This window comes from Mauremys mutica, chromosome 19 (assembly GCF_020497125.1).
Source record: "Mauremys mutica isolate MM-2020 ecotype Southern chromosome 19, ASM2049712v1, whole genome shotgun sequence".
In the NCBI taxonomy this organism is placed as follows: domain Eukaryota; kingdom Metazoa; phylum Chordata; order Testudines; family Geoemydidae; genus Mauremys; species Mauremys mutica.
Window position 1 is genome coordinate 9,739,767 of NC_059090.1, and position 22,548 is coordinate 9,762,314.

A 22,548-nucleotide genomic window follows, 5' to 3' on the forward strand; every position below is an offset into this window, starting at 1 on the left:
TATCAGATGCGAGTAGTCCTTTGTTCTGAACACTAGGCCATCCATGTCTCTCTCCTAAACACCCTATCCGGTAGAGATGACCAACACAGACATACATCTTGGACTTTATGTATATGCCAACCTCCTCCATCACAAATACATTTAGCATTTTTGTAATACTCCTTTTTTTTTTTTCTGAGAACGACAAAATTTGCAGCAGGCCATAGGACAAGCTAAAGGGAACTAGCACAATAACCATGTGCGGGTTGTTTTTTGTTGTTGTTTGGGGGGGAGGTTTGCTTTAAAATAATAGAAGACATCAGAGTCAATGAACCATAATGATTAAGGTATTTTTAAGTATTAATAGTGAAGTATCTTGACCCAGCTAATTCAACAGCAAAGTAACAAGTGAAGACACTACACTCTATTTAGGATTCAAAATACTGAGCAAGTTTCCTTTTAATAATGGCTTTTCAAACATCTGTGCCAATAGGAAGCTAAACAGCAAACAAAAATAAAAAAATATTTGGATTGTTCCCAGATAAATAAATAAATGGATTAGTCTTAGGCATGCCATTTTCTTGTGTTCTCTGTAATGATGTCTTGAAATTGCCCTAAAAAGGGCAAGCAAGGACAAATGAACAGAAAAAGGGGAACCACTGGAATTGGAACTTAAGAAGTAGTTTCCAAAAATTGGGCCTGATGATCCCACAGGGTGGAAAAATTGCCTTTGACTTCAATTGGAGCAGGATCAGGCCCATATGACACTCAACAAATTATCTCTGAAACACTGCAAAAGCATCATGGCCTTTCAGTAACAGTGAGGTAATCAGGGTGCACCCTCTCGGAATCAGCACAGGGCAGAAGATTATGGAAAGAGTCTTATTTGTAGCTTGAAAGGAAAGGAGAGAGAAATGCACAGCAATGAAAGTGGTTTCATGTGCATATATTTGCATGAATAAACAGTGCACAAGGAGTCTGCTTCCTGTTTTTAACAAGGGCTTTGTTTGTTACAATTCTAGATAGTCCCTGTTGTTTGCATTGTGGCTCAAGTGGGACCTATCGTGGAATCTCATCAAAGGTTTCCTGAAAGTCAGGAAAAGCTGCTAAAGGAGGAACAGTTATTATCAGACTAAACTATGACCCTGACCAAAGGAAAACAAATGTAATAAACAACATTTGGGTTTTCTTCTGAGACAATAGTTATTGCTGGCTGTATGCCCACTCACATACTGGACAGTATGTACAGTAGTTTGCATTAATGGCTATGTTATAGGCCAGGGGACAGCAACCTTTCAGAAGTGCTGTGCCGAGTCTACATTTATTCACTCTAATTTAAGGTTTCGCGTGCCAGTAATACATGTTAACATTTTTAGAAGGTCTCTTTCTATAAGTCTATAATATATAACTAAGCTATTGTTGTATGTTAAGTAATTAAGGTTTTTAAAAAGTTTAAGAAGTTTAATTTAAAATTAAATTAAAATGCAGAGCCCCCCGGACCAGTGGCCAGGACCCGGGCAGTGTGAGTGCCACTGAAAATCAGCTCGCGTGCCGCCTTTGGCACACATGCCATAGGTTGCCTATCCCTGTTATAGGCATTAAAACTGATTCATGAAACCACAGGATTATCCACTCAATTACAGATGCACTGATTTTCTACATACTAATGGTAACAACAGAGCCTCCATGGCCCCCATGTGGGATACTCCCACACAAGGCACAAGAAATTTCACTAAGTTGCCTGTGTGGAGTTTCTTGCACATTCTTCATGGTAAAATGTGGACAAACTCTCTGTCTCCTCCAGCCCCATCAGGGAAACACTTTTGGGGCCCAATCTCGACATCGCTGGGCCATTGATAAGGCCCTAAAACAGAAGGACTTCAACATAGCAAGCTGACCTTTCCAGCGAAGCCGTTCTCTGAAGCACTTCTCAAAGCTCAGCCGCTCTTTTAAAATAAGAATATTAGTAATCTGTTGCCATAGCAATGCTTCCTTACCCTTGACAACAAATACTCCAGCACTTAGCTTCTATAAACTCTGCCTACCACCCCCTTCTCCCAGTCTAGCATTATCCTCTCTCTCTCTCTCTCTCTCTCTCCACTTTTGGTTCTTCTTACTTATCTGTCATTTAAAACAATTAATGCAATAGTTGCTAGGAAGCAGCACTGTTCAGTCATCTCACACGCAACTGCCTAACTTGCAGCAGTGCCTAGTACCTGCAGCTCTTCGCTGACTTCAACTGCAGTCACAGGCACTGGGCACCTCTGAAAAGCCAAGTGATTTCAATTCCCAAAACTGCAGTGATGGAGCTGTATATTCCTCTCAGAGTACAGACAGCTTCTCACTCCTCTCAACTTTCACATCTAGAGTGGATTTTATAAAGTCGTCATTGTTTCTTTTTACTACCCAATCTGTCTGAATTCCCCTGTTGTCTTTTGTCTTATACTTAAAATGTAAACTCTTTGGGCCAGGGTTTTGTACAGCACCTAGCACAACGGTGTCCTGGTCCATGACTAGGGCTTCTAGGTGCTATGGTAATAATAAAATAAATAAATAAATAAATAAAATAAAATAAAATAAACAAGCGTGCGTTCAGCCACAAGTTATTGGGCTCAATAGTGTTCATTTACAGAGCAGAGAAGAATAATTCCCTCTCAAAGAAATTACTGGGTGAAATTCTCTGATCTGTGCTATACAGGAGGTCAGACATGATGTTGATCATAATGGACTTAAAATCTATAACTCTGAATTATTTTCCAGTAGCTGATTAAGATTAATGACATTCTTAAGAAAACTATTTATGGCTTTCCTTTCACCAGTTGGTTCAACAATAAAGCCCTATTTTGTGGCTTCCTGTTTTTGAAGTTATGGGCCATTGCATTTCAATGGGATTTCTTATTTACATAACTATCATTCTCAAATGACCTAATAGTGTTTTACAGATGTTAACCCTGAAGACCTCTAGGCTGGACAGTGGGCAAGAACAATCATTTTACTGAATGGGAAATAGGGCAGAGAGTCTTGCTAAAGTCCTGGTACAGCCAGGTACAGAACACAAAAAGTTCTGACTCTCAATCAGAACACCCCAGCCTATTGTAGAATTGTTGGTTACAACTGTCTTCGCTGGAAGGGAATGGACAAATGGGACACCTGCACTTACATTGTCCCCTAGACCATCCACCATTCTAAAGACTGCAGGAGGAACTTAGACCAGGCTGTCCAGATGGTGTCTGCTTAATTGGTAAACCAATCTTAACCACGCTTGTAGAGGGCAAAGATGCAGTCTTGCATACCAGGTTACATAAGCCGATGCTGCTCTCCGACCCTGCAGTCTGAGGCTCATTTGGGCCTGAGGGGGACACACAGATTATAAATAGTTCAGAACCTCTCGAGGAAGAAAGACCTTCGCTACCAGTAGTGCTGGAACTAAGGGTGCTACCATACCCCCTGGCTTGAAGTAGTAATAACAAACACCAAATATGTGGTTTCCACGGTTTCCATCAGCACTCCCACTGTAAAAATTGTTTTAGCACCCATCTTTGCTATTGTAGAATAGAGCAAGGCCCCGATAAATTCCAGTCTCTGTGTGAGTACCAGTGTTGACGTGTCTTTGTTCAGCGTAAGTCCTAGAGCGTCAAAAAAGAGAGAGAATGAACTGGAAATGTGCAACGACCTGATGATGGGATGTGCCACATGTGATGGTGGCAGACCAGGTGCCAGATCTTGCCAGGGCTTAGGCCTCAGCTGAACACTGACAAATTCATTGCTGGAAACCAGTCTGTTTCACCTGTGTGTTAGTACAGCTAAGGTGGCTTTTGAACATATAACAACGTGTTTAGTATGTAGACATTACGAAGTGCTTGTAAGTTGATGAATGCTTTAGTCTTACCTATAATATTTTTATTATATGCTATAATATTTACGTTTTTGCATATGACTGTAAAAAATTAAACTCTGAATTCAGTCAGGAGTGATCATCTTCTAACCACCAAGAAGGTCTATCAAAACTAACTGGGCCTTTGTGGGACATCACAATACAAAGACTTTGTTAATTATCCCTTCATACCCAGAAAGAGGCTACCTGCAAAAGGGCTCATCCCATCAACTTGAATTCTGGAAGAAGGAAATAAAAACAGCAGACAACAAAATGTTTCATCTCTCTTCTGGTGTTTGGATTCTCCCAGGGCTGGAACTATGACACAGAAGCAGAGATTCCCCAAGGTCAACTTGGGTTAGCCATGAAAGACATTCAGAGCTGCCAGATTACTACAACTCTGTCACCTTTTAAAACCATAGATTCCAACTCATCTGTGGATATGTGCTTGCCTGCTTTAAACCTTGTAAAAACTCTCTAATTTCTTTGTCCTAGTTGATAAATCTTTAGTTAATTTCACGATTGGCTACAAACCTTATCTTTGGTGAGATATTTAAGGTACAGATTGACATGGGGTGAGTCTCTTGGGACAGGGACCAACCTGAATATTTTGTGATCTTTGGTGTCTTGCCACCAATTATCACTAAATCCTGCTTGCCTGGGTAGTAAGAGAGACTGGAATGCCCAAGGGAACAGTCTGTGACTCCACAGTAAGACTGTTATAGTGCTTCAGAAGTTCACATTTGTTACTGAGTTGATGAAGTCTAATTATAGTCTACCAGTTTGGGATCATTGCCCTGTTTCTTGGCACTCACAGTCGTGAGCCACTCCAGGCAGTGTGACACCCCATGCTAGCCAGTCATCTAGGTGAAGGACGATGTGTATATTTTTCCTCCTCTACTGCCATACATTTTGTGAGGACATATGGGTCTGATGCTAGGCCAAAAGGGAAGAACAGTATACTGATATTGCCTGCCCACTGCCATGAATCTGGGAAACTTCCTGTGATTTGGTAGCACTGTGATTTGGAAGTAAGCGTTGCAAAGATTGAGGGCAGCAAATCAACTGCTGTGATCCAGAAAGGGGAGGTTAGATGATAGGGAGACTATGCAGAAGCTAACATACTGGATGAACACGTTGAGACTGCAAAGGTCCCAAATGGACCTTAGACCACACTTAGACTTGAGGAGTAGAAAATATTTTGAATAAAATCCCTTTCTTTGAAACTGAAGGGAGACTTCTTCCACAGGTCCTTCAGCTTTTAACGCAAGCTGCACCTGAAGCTCTTGAGCAAGCAGATACTTAGCAATGGGTACCTGAAAAGGGATGAGGACGGAGAGTAGGAAGGGGAGATGGAGAGAAACTGGATTGGATATTCCAGTCTCTGGGTACTTAGGGCCCACTTGTCCATGGTTATGGACTCCCACGCATCCAAAAAGTGAGATAGTCTTTTCCCAAATGGAGAGAGGACAGTGAACGGATTGTGAATCACTGGTTTGCTGTCATCACAGGAATAGTCAAAAATCGGATTTCCCCACAGATACCTGAAAATAGGCCTGCTGGTTGGAGACAGAGCTAGAGCTCGGAGGTCTGTGCCTTCTTTTCAGTAATTCCACTTGACTGGGTGGGTAGAAAGGCTGTCTATAGCAATGCTGGGAATGAAGAGTCTTGTGTTATCTCTTCTTGGATATAGGGCCATAAAGCTTTAAGAAGCAAAGAAAGGGTCACTCCAAATTTTTTGAACAAATGCCATGTTTCATTAGTCTCATCAGAAAATAAAAAACCACCACCAAAGGGAAGGACTGCTATAGTCTGTTGTATGTTGGGCATGTGACGGGGTCCACTACTCACTGCTAGGATGATGCCTCCTCCTGGTCACTCACGGATATAGCACATGAGGTCAATGCCGCTTCCCATGGTTGCACGCCATCTCTACGACTCTCCCTCTGGGTCTTTAGATTCTTTCTCGCTCTTCAGGCTGCTGCTGCCTCTTCGTGACTCATCCCTCCAGCCAGGTAATCAAATGATTTCCCCTCTGGGGTTGGAAAGTCTCTTCCTACAGACAAGCTCAGGCAGTCTTCCTATTAACTGCCTCGTAGTGCAACTCCCTCAGTAGCTGGCAGGGGAACCCGAGCCTGCTCTCTACTCCAGGTTCTGGCTCAGGGATCTTCTAGATGTTCCCTCTTAGACCTTATTGCCTTTCCCTGAGTCCTGTCCTACCTTCCTGGCTTTGCCCCCATCTGGATTTGCCAGCCCAAATGCATCTCCCAGGGAGTGACTGCAGACTTTCCCAGCAGCTTCCTCAGCTTCTAATTTCCTGTCTTTATAAATCCCAGCCCAACTCTTGGGTTAATTAGCCCCCTTCTCAGTCTGCATTAACCCTTTCAGGACAAGTGTGGGGTAAACACCCCATCACAGACACTATACCAGAATTATATAACCCTGAGAATCTTCTCATTATGATTGCAGAGGCATAATCTTGGAGGAAATATCTGCAGTGTCCAATGCAGACTGAAAAAATGTTTTCCAACTAGATGGTCTTCCATCATGAAGGTTTAGAACTCTTTCCTGGAATCCTCAGAGAGTTTATCTACAAACTTTGATAGAGCCTCCCATTTAAGTAAATCATACTTGGCTAACAGTGCCTGTTGATTAGTTGCTGGCATTTGTAGAGATGAAGTGGAATAAATCTTTGTGTCCAGTCTCTGAGGCTCTTTCCTTGGGGACTGATGTTAACCTCCCTTGCCTTGGCCTCTCATTGGCACCCATGACTACCAGGGAATTTGGAGCTGGATAAGAGTCAAAATACTTGAATCCCTGGGCAGGTACATGGTAGTATTTGTCTAGCTGTGGGAGACAGTGACCCAGGTGTACTCCATAGGGCTTTTGGTGGCTCCAAAAGGGCCTCAGTAATCAGGAGGACTACCCTTCCTGGGGTTGGCTCCTTTGCAGAATATCCAACAGCTTGTGGGTATTCCCCTGCAAGAACTCAGCTTCTATACCAAGCAGAGAGGCCATTTTTCTAGCAAATCCTGACAGGATGTAAAATCTTCAGGGACAGGTGACGATGAGCCTGAGACCAGCGAGTCCTCTGGGGAGGGCAAGGATAAATTTACGAGAGCCAGTGTAGCCGCCTGGAGCAAAGCTTGTTCCATCAACAATGGCTCATCTTTCTGGGGTGGGTGTTCAGCAGGAAAATGCCTGCTCACTCTTCCAGCACACAAGACTCTAACATGGATGGCTCCAGAGACATCCTCCTGCAGCCAAGTGGAGATCAAGATCTGGAGGATCTAGTGGGGGCCCCACAGGTTCCGTACAATAAGACACTGGAGGCAAAACTGTCTCAGGCCACACCAGCCTCTCCTTACTACATGACTGGTACAATCTGGCACCAAGGGTCTTCTTCTTGAGGCGGCCTGGATGATTTACTGAACTTCGTGCACCACAGCAGGGATGGGGAGGAGCTAGAGGGGGCCCTCTGAAATATCAGTTGGCATAGAAGGTACCAAACCCAGTGGATCTACTGGGCGGCCCAATCTGTGCAACTCACTTCAGGACAAAGACAAAGGCAGTACTGGAGGTGGCAGCATGGTCAGTATCGCAAACACCTCCTGGGACATTGAAGGTCTCGCCTCTAAGCCTGGTAGAAGAACAGGCTTACCAGGTGGCAATGCATAGCCCAGTGTCAACACCCAGACAGACTAAAGCCTCAGTACTGGAGCCCCAGATGAAGGCACAGTCGGTACCGGTGCTGAAAACACAGACAGGGCAGTTTTAGATTTTCTCTTAACCGGCATCAGTGATGGTGCTGGCAATAGTCCCTGCCCCAGTGCTGACAAGGTAGAGAGCCCGTGGAGAGTCAGAGCCAACAGGGGTCCTGCAGGCTCCTATATCAGTGGTGAATCAGGGACAGACAGAGCAGGTTCTTCGTCACCTTATGTACCTGTGAGGTTGGAGGCACCATGTGCAGAGTGGGAACACTGTCCATCAGTACCAGACTTGACATCTGCCACACAAACAGATCCAGAGTCAGTGGAATAGAGCCGAGAGTCTCTTGTCTCGGTATCAGGAAGATACAGGCTGACAGCCCAACTCTACCCAGGTACCTGGTGAATCTTCGTGCTGCTCCGATCTCCTCTTTGTGGTGGAAGATAAGCCTCTTTTACAGCTTGAATGGCTCCTATCAGTCTTATGGGTCCTTTTGCAAGGAACCCCAGGAGAGGAAGACCAACTTCTCCTCATTCCTGGAGGGTAGACGGAGTCCAAGAGTCTGTCTGAAGCCTGCACCATGGTGGATGACTGCATGTGGGCAGAGCAATCCAGGGCCGGTGTCGGTACTGAGGCAGGCCTCACTGCCTGTTCCAGGAGGTGCTGTTTGAGACACAGATATGTGGAGATCAGAATGCGCTTCTTGAAGGACCAGCAGATACTACACATCTCTGAGACACAACAAACAACAAGTGTGGGGTCACTATTAGGAATGGACACCCCATATAAAGGCCGGAGAGTGCTGAATGCCCCCACTGCTCAGCACTGCCACTAACCCAACCAAAGCAGAAAAGAGAAAACTAAAACAGTAAATAAAACCCAACTATTTACAGGATTATCAGCTAACTGTGGCACAGAAGAGACCATAAGGAAAACCACATGGGGAGTTCAGATTCAGGCCATGAGTGGTAAGAAGGAACTGAGTGGGTACAGGGCAGCGCCGCCCTTATACAGCCTCGAGAAGGGCCATAGGAGGCATAGGGCACGTGTGCGCCCCTCCCCATTTGGTACTGCTGTGGAAAGTTTTTCTGGCTTTGGCACACTGGGTGCACGCACACATGCACACCCCTACCCCTACATGGAATACACATCTGCATCCTTCGAAGAATATATTTCTTTGCTCTATTTTTTCCAGCTTCTTTTCTATAAAAACATAGTTGGCAGCAATTTTTGTATAATCATTTTTTATTGTTTCCCGTCTAGTCAGTTACGCTACTCACATGTTTAAAGTTAAGCATGTGTGTTCATCTTCTCAGGATCATGGCCTTAAGGCCAGATTTTCAAAGGTATTTAGATGTTGCAGTGCTCAGCGTTGCAGATTGAGGCTCCTAACTTCAGTTTTCTAAAGGGATTTAGGCACTAAAAACCAGTGGAATTTAGGGTCCTAAGTGATTAAACCCCTTTTGAAAATGAGACTCAGATTCCTACATAAGGCATTACAATGCTGAGCATCCTAACACCGAATACCTTTAAAAACCTGGGCCTTACTCACTTCCCTTGTTGTTCCTATGCATCTTTCACAGAGCAGCAAGGTAAAGAAAAAACATTTTTAAAACAGAAAAACATGATTTTAGAAACCATAAAAGTCAGCGGAACTACACCTGCAGAGCAATCCCTGGTCTCTGCACTCCATTACTATTAGCAGGAGTAGTATTACAGTAGCACCTAGTGGCCTCAGCCAAAATTGTGCTAGCTGCTGTACAAATACATAGTGAGAGACTGTCCCTGTACCAAAGAACTAATAGTCTAAATAGATAATGATGGGGAGGGAAACAGAAGCAGAAGCAGAGAGAGAGGAAGTGACTTCCCCAAGGTCACAGAGTCTTTAGAAGAGAACTCAGGTATTCATATCCTGAGTCCCAGTCAAGTGTCTTATCCACAATGCCTCTTTAGGAAGCAACAGCACCCAAGATGTATTAGTGTCTCCTAATGGTTATAAAGTTCAGGCTAATTTCTTTGGACTGACACTGTAGTTGCCAGGATAAGTTATTTCATCTCCCATTCTATATAACATCTTATCACATTCTTATCTGCAGGTCTTGATTTAACTGTTATCATCCCTCCCACATTCCCTCTTTCTTAGCCCATTTTAATTTTGTTCTTTTATACAAGATTTTTTAAAAGCTCATCTCTGCATATAAGATTCTGGGAATGTCAAGAAATGGAAGTATTATTTCTAAAAATGAATGAGATGTGAGTCATCTGATGAATAAGCACATTGGAGCTGAGAGTCTCATTCAGTCTATGTGCAAGCCCAGATCATTTCATTATCTAAATCACTTGTCCATTTTATATGCTAATGCGCCAGCGCTCTGGGGCTGGGAACAGGCTCCCATTTCACAGACCCTGGGGTAATTGCTGCTGATCTCATTAGGCTGAGATAGGCAGCACGCTCCTTGAAATCTATATTACAGAAGACGTGGACATTTACATAAATGGCTGTATTTATTAGGTCCAAAAGTCAACTTCAGAGACACATCAGATGTCACCCAATATTTGGTTTAAGAGCCACACCAGTACATGGTCCTGAAAGTCACCTCTATTATCTCCAAACCATTTCAGACTCAGAAAACAGAGGCCTTCATCCTGCAAACAAATCTGCCCAGGCAGACCCTCATCCCCTCAGAGCACCCCACTTAAAGTCAGTTGTAGGATCGAGGCCAAAGCACTTAGAGGCCACATAAAACATGGGAGTTAAACTTCTAAGCATTAACATTTAAAAATTAAGCTCAGACATGCTGTGCATCACACAGTAAATGAAGAAGGGTACATGGGGGTCTGATGGGGATAATTAGTCTGTATGGCATGGTTCACTGTGCAGTGCACAATAAGTACGTGGGGTGGTTAATTTCTCCAGTTTAGTTTAGTGTTGCAGCAGAAATGCATTTAAAAAAAAAAAACACATTGTGAAATAATTAAAGTTAGATTCAGATGATTCTGGGGCAACTGTCATAGTAGGTTAATATTAAGGCAGGCATCTTTGGACCAGATTTTCAGAAAAGCTCAGCACCCCAATTTGCTGAGCTCTTCTAAAAATCTGGCCTTTGAAAATGACCAGTCCTTTAAGTTTCTGTCTTGATCCAGAAAAAGAATGGAAATTCCTCATTAGGGAGTGAGCTTCCAATGTGCCAGTGTCAGGCTGGTTACATTAACAGACAATAATAATACTTGACTCCTTTCCTCCAAAAGTTCTGAAATCACTTTACAAAAGGCGCAAATGTCTCTATCAGTCCCATTTTAGAGAGGAGGGAAACCGATTCATGGTGAGAGCAAGTGACTTGTCTACCGTCACACAGCGACTCGGTGACTAAACCATTAGTTAGCCCTCTCATGCTCTTGGATCAGGATGTTGCAAGTCTCAGCCCTGCACTGGAACTTGGGCTCAAGCCCATTGCCAACACTGGAGTACTAAGGGGCCGCTTTATTTCGATAGTGCCTTTCTTTGGATAAAATGTCAAACCAAAGGTCTTTTTTTGTCCTTCTCTTCTGGCCATCCACATGGAAGTAAAAGATCCCAAGCACTTTTTACCCCATCAAAAGCCATATCTTCATTACAAAAATTAGCTGTTACTTATGTGTGCAGCTGCAAGCACAGTCAAGGTTAAATGGGTTTCGGCACCATTTTCAGTAATCCTTGTTAAATGGGCAGGTGTCACAACCCCCACAATGTACCAACAACATGGTCTGAATTTAGGCTCTTCAGCACAGTCCTCTACTACTTGAGTTAAGTTTAGTAGCTGGGAGCAGTAACAAACACCTGTCATCTGAGGATCAGCCACTGAGGTGGGACATGTAACACACTGTTCAGTGCGTTACACAAGATTTAGCAGACAGGTCAAAGTCACCAGCATATTATTGATATTGCCTTCAACATTAATCATGTCTGATGTGCTATAAAAGTCCCAGTGAAGAAAGAAAAACAAAGCATTTATTGTTATCACAAGGCATTTGGGCTGTAATTCATTTAACACAGCTGCAAACCACTTCCTCCTCTCTCATTCACACTAAAGAGACCTTTTAACATAACCTCAATGAAAGGGCAATTATCATCTCTCCTGATACAGTCATAATGCCATAAGATCTGTCAAGTTCCCCACTGGGATAACCCCTTTACGTTTCTATCTCCTTCCAAGTCATTCTCACTCAAGTGCCAAGTCAATACTATACGTCCACTGGCAGCCTCAAAGTTTCCTTGCCATTGCATAAGGGAGTTAACGACTTCTAGTAGGATTACATAACTGGCAGAATTCCACTGTACTTTGAACTGGTGCTTCTGGCAATAGTGAAATATGAACCCGAGGAAGGGCAGATCCTCTCAACAGACAAGAAGCTGCACCTTGAGAAGAGAGGCTAGCGGAAAGGAGCTTAATTCTGTCAGGTCTTGTTAATTCCGCAGTCTTCTAGACTGTTGCTAATGTGAAGGAGAGGCTAAAACCATGAAAGGGCAGAAGAGAAATCACACAAGCAATTAAGAGGAATATCATACAGGAGGCAATGCACTTCTGGTTTCAGGATAAATGATCATACCCCAATGCAACCTTCCTTTCCAGGTTGGGAAATCAATAGAAAAATACTTCTAAAAAGAGAGCAAGTATTTTGGGTCTGTGGTTGGAGGATGGTTTCTATGCTAGAGCCCTCAGCCTGTTCCCACTTGAAATCAATGGCAAAACTCCCAGTGAGGCTATAACACAGGTACATGCTTAGGACCCAAAAGAGAAGAGAAAGCAACCACACTTAAGAGAAATTCGTTGATCACCAGGAAAACTTCAAATCCCTGAATCTGTCATCACTATTAGGGCCAGCTTCATTCCTGATTTAGAGTCCTCTGGCTTTAATGGGGTATGTCTGTTCCTTTGTCTTGAGGTAATCAGCAGCAATTCAAGGGAGACCTCTGCAGACACTCACATAAAAAAAATGCCTAATACTGGTAAAGTGAAATCATCCTGTTCTGTTACTGTTGGTCTTAGCACACAGGAGCTGGTTGTATAGTGTGGCCTCTTGCATCTCTGATGACCACAGTGTAAAGGAAACGTTGGCTTTGTCCATGCTGGCCAAAAACAATAGGTTGGGGGAGAGTGAATTATAACAGAAGCCAAACTAAGTCAAACTTTTGTTCAAGTCCAGGTTACTTCTAGTCAGTGAGCCAGATTCTCAGCAGGTGTACATCGACATGGCTCTACTGAAGTCAGCTGAGCAATGCCATAGTAATGCATGAATTTAACAAGATTTGAACTCCATCAATATAGGACACATTATGTTTTACCTCAAACATGTGTGGATTGTGCTTCATGGTTTTCGGCCACGCTTCCATGGTTGGTTTGATGGGACCTTTGCAGGTAAGTGTCACTCTGATGATGGTTTTTCACTCTCTTCTCCCATGCTTCCTTTTAAATAACTTCAGGTCATGGCTCCAGTTTAATTTAAGACCTGGTCTACACTACAAATTTACATCAACCTACATCAACTTGTTTCAGCATAGTTTTGCATGCATCTACGCCTAAATCTGTCTCCTGCTGACATACACACCCCGCTTCATTGACGCAATAATACCACCATCCCAAACAATGCAGAGCCGAAGTTGACCTGCTTCTGTGGACATAGTGCAAGTGTAGACACTGAATTACCTGTGTCAACCCTAACAGTCCTCCAGAAGTTGTCACACAATGCCCCATCTCTGTGACAGCAGTTGCTCTAATCAAAAGTTTAAACTCCACTGATCACAGATACTGGAAGCCCCCTTCCCCTTTACAAACCATAGCATGTTTCTGAAATGCTTTATCCTGGTTGCCCACCTTGGCAAACACACCTACTAGCCCATCTTTGCTAGCATCCATGCAGAGAGCTACCAGACATGCTCCTGCCTGTTGCAGGGCAGAAGAAATGGATCTCCTCGCTCTGTGGGGAGAAGAGGCATACAGACATTTACATGCAGATTGTGCTGGGGATGCTACCCTGAGATACAATAGGATGAGACTCAATGCCTGATGAAAGCCAAGAAACTCTGGCAGGAATATCAAAAGATGTGGGATGACAAAAGGTCATAATAACTTCAAGACATCAAAAGTAGTGTTACAACACATCTCTGCTACGATGCATACAGAAAAGTGCAATCTAATCATGGCTTGGGAGGCAGAGAGTTGTGATTACTGTTCCTAATTACTGCAGTTAACACAAAGGAGCCCCAACCCAGCTGGCCTCTAGGAGCTACCGCAATAAAAATGTTAAATTAAAAAAAAACAAAAACACTTTGCCCCTAGATGGCCTGATCCTAAGCTCAATGAAGTCAGTGGAAAAATATCCTTAACTTCAATGGGCTTTGGACCAGACCCATAATATCATCACAAGCAGAGAAGAGCTATTTGCAAAGATAACCATTTGTAAAAGTAGCCATTTAAAAAAATGCCAAGGCATTTTCACCAGCCAGAAACATTTAATATTTTTTAACCAGGGAAGTGCTCACTCAGATAGTATGGTAAACTCTAAATTACCCTAAAATAAAGAGAGACAGACAGATAAGATATATACTGAAGCCAATCTTTGGAGCAATACCACTTTTGCTTAGATGGGCAACTATAAACTCAGAGTAAACTTAACTCTTGTGGGAATGGGCACAACAAACATTTATTGATTGTTAAAACAAACCTAATCAGGTTCTCACCTTGCAAAACAGGGTCTCTAATATATACATTGTACATCTGCAGAGAAATAATGGCAGAAGTCCCACATTTGCAGTAAGATACTGTTTACAGTCTCAGTGTTTAAAGTGCAAACAAAGAGACAGTGTCACTGTCAACAAAAAAAGTTTGGCTAAAATTTAAGTTTTAGAAAACAAATCTTTTATTAGTATTATTTTTATTGACTACCATTCATAGAAATGTTTGCATGGGGGAGGCATGGGCTGCATGCATTACTAGTCTGAGTATGGGAAGAGAAAAGGCTTCCATCCCTTTGCAGCCTTGACTCCATTCGTGTACAGTCTTGACTCTACCTCCTATAGATAACAGCAGTGCTGGTTCTCCTGTTGTATTATCAACAAATATTTGGACCCATTGTGCTGGGCACTGAACAAACATGTAGTATGAGATGGCTCCTACTCAAAGAGCTTACACTTAAACAGACAAATCCGGCAAAGACTGGGAGAAAGGAAGGATTATTATCTCCTTTTTACAGATGAGAGAACTGAGGCACAGAGAAATTAAGTGACTTGATTAAGATCACACAGGAATCCTATGATAGAACTAACATTTGAATCCAGATCTACAGAGTCCCAATTTAGTGCCAAAGCCATAAGACCATCCTTCCTCTCTTTTGGTACATTATACATTTTTGAGGATTATCAAAGAGATATAGTTTGGTCTCTCTTATGATCAAGGAGCAGAATACCTGTTTATTACCACCATTTTGGATCTATTTTTCCAAGTTATTAACACAGACATGACAATCCATAACGTACAAATCTGACCATCAATGTTTTTCTGCTTCTAGTTCACAATCACCATTCATGTTTTGTACCATAGTCTGTAAAAGGACAGAGATTGCTTAAATTGCAAGTTTCAACCAGAAAAAAATTAACCATGTTTCAATTTAAGGAAATCACTACCACTCAGGTCCAGTTTTGGGGACTAGATTCTGTTTTCGGTTAAACTGGTTTAAGTCTGAAGTAACTCCAAAGAAGCTGATTGTCCAAATTCTCTGTGGACTTAGACCAGTGAAAGTCAGGACAGAAACAGTCTGTTTTCTACTACAGACAGGGGCGGCTCTATGTATTTTGCTGCCCCAAGCACAGCAGGCAGGCGGCTTTCGGCGGCATGACTGCAGGAGGTCCGCTGGTAATGCAGATTCGGTGGCTTGCCTGTGGGAGGTCTGCCAGTCCGCGCCTTCGGCGTACCCACTGCCGAATTGCTGCCAAAGCCATGGGACTGGCGGACCTCACGCAGGCATGCTGCCGAAGGCTGCCTGACTGCCACCCTCACGGCGACCAGCAAGCCGCCCCCCCCCACAGCTTGCCGCCCTAGGTACGCACTTGGTGCGCTGGTGCCTGGAGCCGCCCCTGACTACAGAACAGAATACAGTAAAGAGTCTGTATAGACACTAAGTTAAAAGAAGTGTATAGTAGTTTTCCGTGAAACTGGGTTAATGGCATTCAAAGACAAGTTTTCCTGTAAGCCGCTGACAGGTAAATGGATAGCAGGAATGACAATCTGATGAAAAACAACATAATGCACTCCTCACTTTCTGTCAATCATGTGTTCCCAAAAAATCTCTAAATTAGAATTAAATGCTATATTGCCACCTCCGCATTCAGAATAATTTTGTTCAATATGAAGCTTTTTCCCTATGTAATCTTCATTCTTTATATTTCCACTCAAAAAAAGAAAAAAAAAATTAAAGACGTTTATCTTGTACTCTGTCATTCCACAAAAGAGAACGGGATAATATTTTTAAATTAACTTATCTCCAGCGTTACCAGGTCTTATTTATTTCAGTTTATTTGGCCAGGATGAAATTCACCCTCTGCACAGAGAGCTAGCAAAAGGCCTAGGCATCTCTTAAGTGTCAGATTCCCCAGCACTTATGGGGTGAAATCCTGCCCCTACTGAAGATGGGAGGAGTTTTCCCATTCCATGGGACTTCAGTAGGACTCTTAGGCTAGGTCTACACTGGGGGGTGGGGGAGTGTCGACCTAAGATACTCAACTTCAGCTACGCAAATAGAGAACAGCATAGCTGAAGTTGGTGTATCTTAGGTCGATTTACCTGGCCGTGAGGACAGCGGCGAGTCAACCGCTGCCACTCCCCCATCGACTCCGTTTCTGCCTCTCGCTGCGGTGGAGTTCCAGAGTCGACTGCAGTGCGATTGGGCATCAATTTGATTGCGTCTACACTAGACGCGATAAATCAATCCCCAATAGATCAATCACTACCCACCGATCCGGCAGGTAGTGTAGATGTACCCTTTCCTTTGTATTTTACTTGACTGTTTTATAGCTAGATGGAAGATGGAAAAAAACCATGTTTGAGATTCGATGGAAACTAGTGAATTGGGGAGGATGGGTTTGTTTCTTGTATTGTTTCAACACTTAAGGTGGTTGTTCACTTGATACCTTTACTTATATTGAATAGTACCGTACCAAAGTCTTACCCATGGGGCTACTTGTGAGGTAAGGTGCTACTAAGCATGAGTAAAGATATCAGAACCTTGTCCTTACTCAGCAGTGCTTCTAGCACAGAGCATGACACCTGCACTGACTATCAGTTCATTTCCAGGTGCAGGAAGTAAGAGTAGTTTTAAAGTGCTTAATAGGGTGGGAGCTGCCTATTGAGAGACCACGTCGCCCTTTACATTTTATACCCAGGACACAGAGATCAGCTCTGCTGCTTGAGTTAACAGTCCTCTGAGTTAAACATCAAGGAGATACCAGTGAAAGGGTCACTTTCCCCACTGCTCCAACACTCAGGGACTGTGTTTGTTGATCCTGAGGGAGCACAGCGATACTGCCAACAAGCAGCGTTCAAACAATCAGGACTCAGGTCCCCCAAAATCATGAGATTGGCTTAAAAAGTGTAAGATACAATAAAATTGCAAGAGTTGGCAACACTGGCACAGCAAGGTGCTTTTATTTACTTAGGCTTTTGCTGGGGAGGCAAGAATCAGGGTATTTTGGGTCTTGCTGAGGCTTTAAAAATTGGGATGTGTCCTTTAACTGCTGGGTTGATAGTTTGTCAGTTGTTAATATAGGAAGCTCAGCATATGCCCAGAGTGAATTTCACTCCAGTGCAGAAGACCAGCACGAGACCTATACATCACTTAAATCCTCAAAATAGGGTGTAAGTGGGTCTCAAGCATTGCATAGGCCTTGTGTTGACCCTCTCCACTACAGTGAATCTCCTCCTTAGAGTGACAGAATTAGTGCATATTTACTAATAAATACTGAGCACATTACTGATCTAGATTTTATATCTATATATTGGGTCAGGAAATCCACCTCAATATTCCACCTGGTACTTAATTCCTTAACGTCTTCTTGACAGATTCTTCTCATTTCCAAATAAAAAGTGAATTAATGTTCTTACCAGTGCTGTTAATCAAAGCAGCAAAGCCTCTCTGTTCATCGTGCAAGACCAAGGTGACTGCTCTGAGGGATTAGCTGTTCCTGCATTTAGTTCTGTAAAGCGTTTATCTCAGCTGTGTTCACAAAGGCTGCCTATGAAGGCAGAATTCCTCTAACAACACTGATGTGTGACTGTGGCCATCAGGCTCTGAGAGCACCACTGGGGTGGAGATGAAACGATAATTGCACAGGCCAGGTAGATATGCAAGTATACCTCAACCACAGAGCTCTCCTGGGACACAGAGCTAGTCAAAGGACAGCCAGGAGGTAATTTGGCACACACCGCTTCTATTACTGAGTTCCAGCAGATGCAGATACTAAGGACTCCAGAAGGGATCAGCACCTGCAATTGGGGCCAGCTTTTCAAAAGAGCTCAGCATGTTAGGTGCACATTGGATGCCAAGCTCTTTTGAAAAGCTGGTCACAGGTATCATAATTGGAGTGGCTGAAAAATCTGACCCCAAATGTTGGTGCTGAGCTCTTGAACACCCTCCCCTCCCCCCGGCACTCTTTAGAGGAAAAAATGGTCCAAATAAAGTCATTGGCATCTGTCCACAGGCTTTAATATAAGTTGGACTGGGCCCTAGATAACAAAATTCTTCATCTGAGTGTTTAACACAGAGATAAGACCATAAGAAGCTATCTATTAATGTAAGAGATGTTATTGGAACTAAAAACCACAAAACAGTCATCATCAGCTACTACAGCCTTTCTAAGGACGCTATCAGTTGTAAATCAAACATTCTCTTCCCAGAGTTACCATAGCATCATTTTGATTATAAGCAAACATTTTTAAACTCCAATTTTTCAACATGGATGTTCTGTTTGTTTTTGTTACTGCTCCGGTGTACTGATTCCCCAGATGAATTTCACTCCCTGGCTGCCTTGCCTTCTTGAGCAGGACTTCACATATTCATTGGTGCAAGCAGAAGAAATTCAAGTTTAGGATTTGCTTGTAAATGTCTCAACTGCAGGAGAAACTAAAATTTTCCCTTTTACTCATCAAGAAACTCCGCTTGGGTGGGGTTGGAAATACTTGCAAAGCCTTGAACACATAAGGCTCAGAAATTCCAGACCTGTGGGGTTTTTCCAGGCTTCTAGGTTGTACCACTGGCATCTCTCAACAATCGGCTCAGTGTGAATGGAAAAGATCACTGAAGTGTCAGGCCTGCCCAGCTGCCTACAACCACGGAGTGTGCTAGTAAGACAGCAACTCAGCTCGATGTCACAATCTGTGAAGCATCAAAAAGAAAAACAAGAATCTAAAGTGAGCACCTCAATTTCTAAAATGGAGTGGAACTTGAGCAGAAAATCTTCACGGGGATGGGAGACACAAGGCTATAAAGAAGGGTGGGGTGAAACAATGGAAATTAGGCTATCTGGAGATGAAAATAATGTACAAGTGCTCTGCATGCTTTTAAAATTAGTGCAGGACTGGGTATATAAGCCAGCACTTCCCTTCCATTCTTGCAAACAAGTTATAAATAAGAGACATGCTGGGTTAGCTAAACTCAAGATCAAGCAGCTAGGTGGCACAGTGAGTTCTGTAGATCAGTTTTTCCTTTCTGGAATCTCCAGTTCAAAATCTTCTTACAAGTGCTAGCTAGTTTGGTGACCTTATTCTGATCGCCACTTGTGCACATCACAAAAACCACCAGAGGGACATGACTGGCAATCTCTGCTCAAGAGGTGCATTGGACTCAAACAGCAAGGGTGTTGCAGACTAAACTGTCTGAGTTGTGTGGTGGAAGTTTGCACACCACTTGTTTGCATTAGTGTGTAGCGCAAGAAAGTGTTGCTGGTCCTTCCTCTTGTATATCCAACATATTCACTGACCAAGTTTAAAAGAAATAAAAATCCTTCAGCGCCGCTGTGTTTTATTTTAAATCATGCTCAACTGCGCCCCAGTGATGCGCTTAGGTTATGTGAGACCCTGAAAGGTGACTGCAGCATGAGAAGATTTCTCTGAAAGACATCAGACAATACTATGGCCTAATCCCATTTGCACTGAACTCAATGGGAGTTTTATTTTGTCTTAAACTGGAGTAAGATCAGGCCCTAAATCTGATTGCACTGCCTCAGTTACCAGTTCATGCCAAGGAGACCAGCCAAACTATTAAACTGATGTAGATTGGTCTTGCTCAGACCTACTGTCAAAGTCATGCTTGGAACGATGCCATGTACATGTGGACAGCACTAACATTTGTGAGCTAAAACAGAGGGCCATTCTGCATACTAGAATTCAGTGCACATGAAAGAACATCTAGAGGTATTCACTTTGACATTAAGACGAGACGAGAGCATCAGCTGGTGTAAACTGGCATAGCGCTATTGACTTCAGTGGAGTTATGCTGATTTACACCAGCTGAGGATTTGGCCCTTAAGATTTATGCCCAAGTTTTCACATTAAGTGGATGTTGCATTTTTTTATTTTTTTTAATAAAAGGCATGTTTCTACAGGACAAGAACCAGGCTGTGTTTTTTTTAATTGAGTGGCCATTATCATTCTCTCTCCCCACCCCCCAACACACACCCCTTTCCTCTGCCCTGCAATGCACTTAAATAATGGCCAGGATAATGGAGAATTTGGGACAACCATGTACACCTCTTTTGGAGATGGCTACAGACAATTGCTTGTGGCATATAAATTACTTTAATGAAGACCACTGGGCTTGATGGTATTGAAGAATGAGAGCTGATGTGATGCATCCGCTGCTCTTTCAAAGTTTCGGAACGAGTCCCCAATGATGGAAAGTGACTGGGGGGAGGAAAATTGGCAGCTTTACTTGACTATGAGACAGCAGGGATATTTCAGGCAGCAAGAGATTTCCATGCAGAAGCCCAGAAAGAATCACCGTCACTCCCCCAACTCATTAACTTTGCACCATTGCAAGCACGGCATGTGACTCACTGGAATTAGGTTTATATTAAACTCACAAAACAGATTGTTTGGCTGTTATATAACTCAAGTAAATGTTAAAATACTAGAATATGTCAGTCAAGATGCTGGAGGAGCCTGCTTTCCAGATAAAGCTTGGCAACGTAAAAGCCACGGGGACATGGTAATGTATTGTGGACTATCTGCTGTATTTCACAGAGAGGAAGGATGCCTTTGGGATTAAGGCACAGAACTGGGACTCAAGAGATCTGGGTTCAATTGCAGGCTCTGCCAGAGACTCCCTGTGTGACCTTGGGCAAGTCACTTAATTTTTAATAAGAAAAAATAATACTTCCTTTGTCCGTCTTTTCTATGCATAGTGTACTCTTCAAGGTAAGGACTGTGTCTTTACACTGACTAGTATTATGGGGCTATAATTTCAGTTAGGGACAACTGTAATAATAAATGAGGAGGAGGAGTTTAGATGTAAATTATTCATACGATTCTTAAAAATGAAATGGAAAAACAAATAGACAAGAAGGTGCTGCTCCCACTATGGCCCTTGAGAATGAAATTCTCTCATTGCCACAGAATAACCTTCTAGCTATTACTGGTGTTCATTGTGGGGGAGAGAGGAAAAGAGGGAAATGGCTGGAAGAAAATGAAGTAGTAAACAACATGCCACACAGCAATGTGACCTCAGCTGGACGGCTCATACTAATTAATGCTCACTAGCCAGTCACAATCCAACAAACTAAGTCAAATGGAGGGGCAAAACTTCAGATAGCATCAATTAGCATAGATTTATCATGGAGTACAATCACTTCTTACTCTGCCTCCATCTTGGTTATACTCAGTCAGCAAATACCTCTCCCTTCGCACTTCCAAGCTTTCCAACGCTGTGGCACACGCTTGCAGAAGAAACTGACAGGATTGTGTGCCTTCATGAGCACCATCACCTATCTCAAGTGGTAAATAACAACATGCAGAAATATTGTGAGTGAGGGGAACTGCCATGGTAACAACGGACTTCACCTGCACTTCCTGGGCCAACAAGAGGACTCTGAAAGCAACCGAGATTCGGAAGTGTCTTTGCTTGTGAAAGAGGACTGAAGTCACTCTGCTTATTTTGCTGAATCTGTCTAATGATTGATTGCCTGCTATTCTAGTGTCCAGCCATCCAAGCAGCTGCTGATTAATCAGCAGCTTGCAATAGGATCTCATTCCCATTACAAGAATTTTCTTAGTCAAGATTAGATCCACAATTACACAGAGTGTAATGTTTTGCATCTTGTTTAGACACTCAGTAAAAAACACTCTGCTATTAGCCCAGCTGCTGTATTCCTCTAACTTCATAAGTGCCATTAATACTAATACATAGGGCCCAACTCGCTCCTCTCTTGATTAACTACGGGGAGGTTACAAGACTGGGAGAGTTGCATGATAACAATGAAATTAAGGAAACATTAGGGAATAGTCATATAAAGCACATTTTAAAATGTGCAAACACGAGTATTCGTACTGGAAATCTGTCTCTAAGGCTATGTCTACACTAGAGACTTTACAGCGGCGCAGCTGCATTGATGCATCTGCGCCGCTGTAAGATCTCTAGTGTAACTGCTCTATGCCAATGGGAGAGAGCTCTCCCGTCAACATAATTAAACCACCTCAAACGAGCAGCGGTACCTACGTCGGCGGGAGAAGCTCTCCCACCGACATAGCGCTGTGAACACTAAGGCCTGGTCTACACTACGCGTTTAAACCGGTTTTAGGAGCGTTAAACCGATTTAACGCCACACCTGTCCACACTAAGAGGCCCTTTATATCGATATAAAGGGCTCTTTAAATCGGTTTCTGTACTCCTCCCTAACGAGAGGAGTAGCGCTAGTATCGGTATTACCATATCGGATTAGGGTTAGTGTGGCCGCAGATCGACGG

At 43.1% G+C, this 22,548-nt stretch overlaps 1 protein-coding gene across 8 annotated transcripts in view; it reads right to left on the bottom strand.

The window, feature by feature from the left end:
- Window positions 1-22,548, bottom strand: part of CAMKK1 (calcium/calmodulin dependent protein kinase kinase 1) — a 167,027-nt gene that overhangs the window by 115,349 nt on the left and 29,130 nt on the right. The window contains exon 1 of one of the 8 annotated variants that reach the window (XM_044994325.1): window positions 1,977-2,069. The exons of 6 other annotated variants lie outside the window; for them this stretch is intronic. The gene's annotated coding sequence lies outside the window, so the exon portion shown is untranslated. Of the gene's footprint in view, window positions 1-1,877; window positions 2,070-22,548 lie in introns of those variants that run through there. One more of the 8 variants, XM_044994322.1, reaches the window with a different exon arrangement.